Consider the following 6,089-nt stretch of genomic DNA (forward strand, 5'->3'; position numbering starts at 1 on the left):
TAAATAGGAATTTTTCACATGCTCAGCAATCAATTTCCTTGGCTCTCCTGGTAATCATTATTTATAGCAGTTATTTTATTTTATTACAAGATGTCTTCCAACTTGTAACCTTTAAGCATCAAGACTGCTTCACAAACTCCCCTCTTTGCTTTCCTCTGCTCTCTGGTTGGTTAATGTTTTGGATGTTTTATAATGATTAATTCAAATTCCCCTTTTGATTGCACTCATTATCTGTAGTCTGTTGCTGGTTGGCTTCTCAGTGTTTGATACAGCCTAAATTTTAGATCGATATCCTTCATCTTTGCATACCTTGAAATGTGAGAATCTTACTAGAGCAATCAATTGAAAACACAAAAACCGTTGTTATATAAGTTGCTAGTGCTATTATTGCTATTTACCACCTTTCTATTACTCTCACAGCCATTCCACATAGCTTCTCTTCCCTCTTGTGTGTGCTTCCTTTTGTTCTGGTGGCATGTCATACCAAAGTACTAATAAACTTACAGCTCAAACAGTGTTGTGTATATTGCTTATAAAAATGCTAAACACAAGAGTTTTCATTCAAAGAACACTTTGAAAAATTAGCTGATTGCACAATTTGCACATACATTTTCAGATAGCTTTGGGATTAAATGCCTTTCTTATTGCTACAAAACCTCTCTCTCCATTCTGCTGCAATGGCATGTGACGCCTGCTAATGATGGTGAAGTTGTTTCATGTATAAGGACTTTGTCTTTTTTCTATGTTCTTAAATATTAGAGGCTTCTTGATCCAAGAGGTTATTTCTTCTCAAATAATTCAATAATGGTTTTTATTTACAAAATGAAATTTGGAACACGAGTAAGTCTACATTATGTCATTGGTTTTGATATTTTCAATGCATTGTTTTATAGAACTTCCAAAATATCCGCTTTGAAGAGTGATTACTGCACTTTCACAGCATTTAGAATACACGAAGACTTTTTTTACGGCTGCCCCAATATATTTTCAAGATTGACTTAACATGTCAGTGTATTCATGTCCTTTTAATTTGACAGGGAAACTCACCTCCCAAAATCTAGTTTAAAAGATGAAGGGGTGGGGAAGTCAACCAAACTTGTAAAAGAGAAATCTGATTTTGTATTTTTTCAGTTCTTGCTGGTGTCTCTATCCTGTGACCTCTTTGGGCTTTCATAATTACAATTTAGCACTGTCTTAACCTTATGGGTAATGCTACGGAAGTAAATTCATCCCTACAGAGCAGTGTTTTTCAAAGTACAGGTCATGACCCAGTACTGGGTTGCAGAATGTCAGGCACTGGGTCGCCTTGCTGATTCAAATTATAACGATTGTTGCCGTGCAGCAGTTCTAAAGGGCTGTGCAGCAGGGACCTGGAGAGGAGAGAGGTAGGGGGTGGGCGGGACCTGGGGAGGGGAGCAAGTTGGGGCTTGCAGGGCTGCTGCAGGCCTCTCCCCTGGCCCTGGAACTCGCTGATGCCAGCGGGGAGCGATGGACCCTTCTCCCCCCCCCCTCCCCCGAGCTCCATGCAGAGGGAGAGAGAGGCCCTTCCCCCGGAGCTCCATGCTGCCTGCCCGCAGGGAAAGAGCAGGGCCCCTTCCCCGTGCAGCCTGCCAGCAGGGAGAGAGAGACACCCCTCCCCTGGAGCTAGCTGCTGCCAGCAGGGAGAGGGCTGGGTGGAGTCCTCTAGCCCCAGCCCAGGGGCAGCCGGCCTGCACCCCAAACTCCTCAACCCTGGTCCCTCCCCAGAGCCTGAACCCCCAGCCAGGGCCCTCACCACCCCCCCACATCCCAACCCTCTGTCCCAACCCTGAGTCCCCTCCTGCATCATGAACCCCTCATCCCCGGCCCCACCCTGCAGCCCTCACCCCTGCACCTCAACCCCCTGCCCCAGCTCTGAGCCCCTCGCACACCCCAAACCCCTCATCCCCAGCCCCACCCTGCAGTCCTCACCCCCTGCATCCCAACCCCCTGCCCCAGCTCTGAGCCCCTCGCACACCCCAAACTCCTCATCCCCAGCTCCACCCTAGAGCCCTCACCCCCAGACAGAGCCCTCACCCTCGCATCCCACCCTCTGCTCTACCCTGGGCCACCTCCCACACTCCTTACCATAGGCTTACAAAGGCTAGTGTCTAGTGTTAGTTATGTAAAGTGGGTTAAGCTGGAATGTATTGCACTATTATGATTTTATGAAAACTCTAGTCAAAAGATATAATTATGTTGGGTCATGGGCATCAACAATTTTTTTCAACTGGGTCATGAGGAAAGAAGTTTGAAAACCACTTCTATAGGGTGCAAGTCTGATTTGGCCCAATTTATCTCATTCTTCCACCCCTGCTGATTTAGATATAATATTTACCAATTTGCTGATGCTTCTCTTTTCTCCTCCTACCATCTCTCAGATGCTGTCTTTTTCTTCCATCTCTTTCCAATGTTCTCACATAGTGCTCTCTTCTCACATTCCCTAGGTTTACACATCTGTCTTCTATCATATATTGTCTGTGTGGGGAACACTATCTCGACCACTCCTTTGCCCAAGCTTGTTTTTCTTCATATCTTGACAAATGTAAGTCTTCAAGCGCTAGTGTTCAATTTGTCCAGAATGTTCAGCCATACCTAGAAATGGAAGAGCTGGACCCTTCACCTTAGATATTGCTACTAGTTTCCTGTCCATTTCAGAACCCAGAAAAAAATCTCTCATTCGCAAACCTCAAGCACCTCCATGGGCTGGTCCTCCTCTCCCATCTTCCTGAAACCATCTCTTTGTATTCTCAGACTCATTACTTATGCTCTTCTGGTACCTGAATTCTTTCCATCACCTCTCTGTCTATATTTAAAGAGACCAATATACCCTTTTCCCATGCTTCCCTCACCATTTGGTACAGTCTTGTATGCATCTACCTGACTCCCCAATCATTTCAAGTCCAATGTGAAGACCCATCTCATCCGCTCCCTTCTGTAGCCTATTCCATGAGCCCTCTAGTTTCTCTGTGCTGTTAGCCTCCATATGAAACATGGCCATTTCACTGAGCCCTCTTTGACTAGGTCCAACTATATTTACAGATGCCTGCTTTCTGCTATATTGGTAGCCCACATTATGTGTGCCATTTTCCAGAGTCTAAACATGAAAATGAGACCACTGTGGTTCAGACCATATGTGATATATGCCAGTCACATCATTTATTGCTCTACTGGCTGGTGCTCAGATACCAAGGTGACGGGCATGGTATAAGAACCTGAACAGAATAGATCATGGAGTCTCCTGTGACACTTGTATATAAATGATATTATAGACAAAATAAATTGTATGCTTATGGTTGTATGATTTGCACAGGCCTGAGAACAATGGGGATTACAAAGGACATAGCATCAGACACATCTTTGATTACACTCAACTTTATATATTTTGTGTTTCCACCTCAATGTTATTTTAACCTAACTTTTGGCATGTTCATTATCATCTTTAGATGCCAGCCATAGGCATAATAGCCATCATGTTCTATTAAAACTATTACTCCCATTTCTTTGCAGGTGAAATATCATTAGGATTCAATCATTTTTTCTTTCTGGAATGACCTAGACAAGAATCATTTTTACAATCTAGTTTGTTACCACAATTGCACAATCATATAAAAAACCCAAAACACTACAACAAGAAACATTTAAACTATTGACAGCAGCTCAGAAATGAATCACTAAAGTGCAGTGTTGTATTCATTACCTAGCTCAGTAGGTTTATGATATTTTATCATTTTAAACTCAGTATCGATTGTATCCTTTGAAGGGCAAAGAGATCTTTGTATAATTACTATTTTATTGTTTACTGCATTCATACAAAAATAATTTCATAATGAATAAACTTACAGTTTTCAGAATTTGACATTAAAAAGGTGGGTGTTTTCTGGCAAATAAATCATGGTAGAGCTGAAAATCTCAACTGTTTTCTGGCACATTTTTGTGCTGTTGCTGATTTGTGCAACCCGAGCCATTAGACATGTATGTCCTGGAGAATATTGAACTGGTTTGTCCTGGGGGCAGAGAGCCAGATATATAAGAACATTTATTTGATGCACACTTTTCCAGTATAAAACAGTATTTTCTAGCAGGGGCGGCTCTAGGATTTGCGCCGCCCCAAGGAGGGAGGCACGCCGCGGGGGGCGCTCTGGCAGTCACTGGTCCCGCGGCTCCGGTGGACCTCCTGCAGATGTGCCTGCATAGGGTCCGCTGGTCCCGCGGCTCCGGTGGACCTCCCGCAGGCATGTCTGCGGATGCTCCACCGGAGCCGCGGGACCAGCGGCCCCTCCGCAGGCATGTCTGCGGTAGGTCCACCGGAGCCGTGGGACCAACGGACCCTCCGCAGGCATGCCTGCGGGAGGTCCACCGGAGCCGCCTGCCGCCCTCCCGCGGGACGCCGCCCCAAGCGCGCGCTTGGCACGCTGGGGTCTGGAGCCGGCCCTGTTTTCTAGAAAGCTGCTCTTTTAAACCCAAACCTGCATGTGATCGTCATAGTTCATTTGACTCTCATGAACAATGCTTTGATAGTCTTATTAGAGGGAACTTTGAAGCTACACTCTGGCTTGTAAATGTAAGACCACATTTTGCTGTCAGTTACAAAGCCAATGAAGTTAATTGGGCTGTTCATCTGCCAAAAATTATGTCAGTGGTGCTGCCAAGAATAACTCAAAGTACCCCTACTGATTGGAGGATTGAATGACTTGGAGATTGGTAATGGGCCATACAAAATTTCTTCTTTAGGCATCTGGTTCAAACAAGCTCAGTCTACAGCTAACCTAAAGTCATTATTTCCTGAGAGCTGTTCATTGGTATATGAGCAATGAAATGGTAGTCTCAGCCTCATTGCTAGTGGGTGAACATACATATGTAGAGGGTGTGTATGGTATCTGTTTTGGCAGTCTCAGCAGAGAAGTCCAGACTAAATGGGTGTAGAGATGGAACACCCCTCTGATCCTCCAGTGATGGGAACTCCAGAAAAGAGAAGCTCCAGCTGCCAGTGCCCATTCTGTACCTGTTAGAATCATAGAATATCAGGGTTGGAAGGAACCTCAGGAGGTCATCTAGTCCAACCCCCTGCTGAAGGCAGGAGCAATCCCCAGACTGATTTTTACCCCAGATCCCTAAATGGCCTCCTCAAGGATTGCACTCACAACCCTGGGTATAGCAGGCCAATGCTCAAACCACTGAGCTATCCCTCCCCCCCCAGGGGGTAGAACATTTTGCTTGTTATGGCAGTCAATTTAGTTAGTTTCAAAATTAATAAATGTACTGGAAAAAAATCAATAGATAACATTCTGTGAATGCTCCTAAAATATATTGGTTAATGTCTAGAAATCTCAATGAGTAAAAAATCCATCAAGAAAAACTTCGGAGTATAACAGATTTAGTCTGCTTTTACAAGCAGCAATATCATCTCAGAACAACGGTGCACCCAGGTTTGAGGGGAAGCAGTGCCATTCAAGTAGAGATCCACTTCCCTTAGAAATTAAACAACTTGTGATATGTTCTATTACCGCCAACTGTGATTTGGTCTTTGTTGGCCAAACCAACACGAACAAGTAAGTATCACACCAGAGTTTCAGGGGCTCCAGGACAGTCTGTGTGTGTGCAGAATTATGCAGGCACCTACATGCATCTGAAGTTTGCACAGAGCAACACCCTGTGTGTGAATTTAAAGAAGTCTAACTCCCTTGTGTATGCTGGTTAACAGGGATGGAATTTGCACTGGCAAAATAATCATAGCAGTCTTAATCTTGTAGCAAATGAGATTATTGGCAGGCAAGTTCACTGAAACAGTCAGTTTTATGCGACTACTGCAGAATGCTCATAAAACACCAATTTCAAATTTGTGAATATTCACCCCAGAAACTAATACCATCTTTATATACAATTTACTTATGTATGTAGCTTTGGCAAGCCCCTGGCTCATTTATTCAGAGGCTTGCTCTTTCATCAAACAAACATCTTCCAGACCAGAAAATTTTCTTGGAGTGTCTGCAAAAAAACAGATTGAGACTGTTTTAAAAGCAAAACACCAAACAGGACAACCCCTTCTATTTATGAAGTACAAGAATAAG

The sequence above is a fragment of the Mauremys reevesii genome, linkage group 2 (assembly GCF_016161935.1).
Source record: "Mauremys reevesii isolate NIE-2019 linkage group 2, ASM1616193v1, whole genome shotgun sequence".
NCBI lineage: Eukaryota > Metazoa > Chordata > Testudines > Geoemydidae > Mauremys > Mauremys reevesii.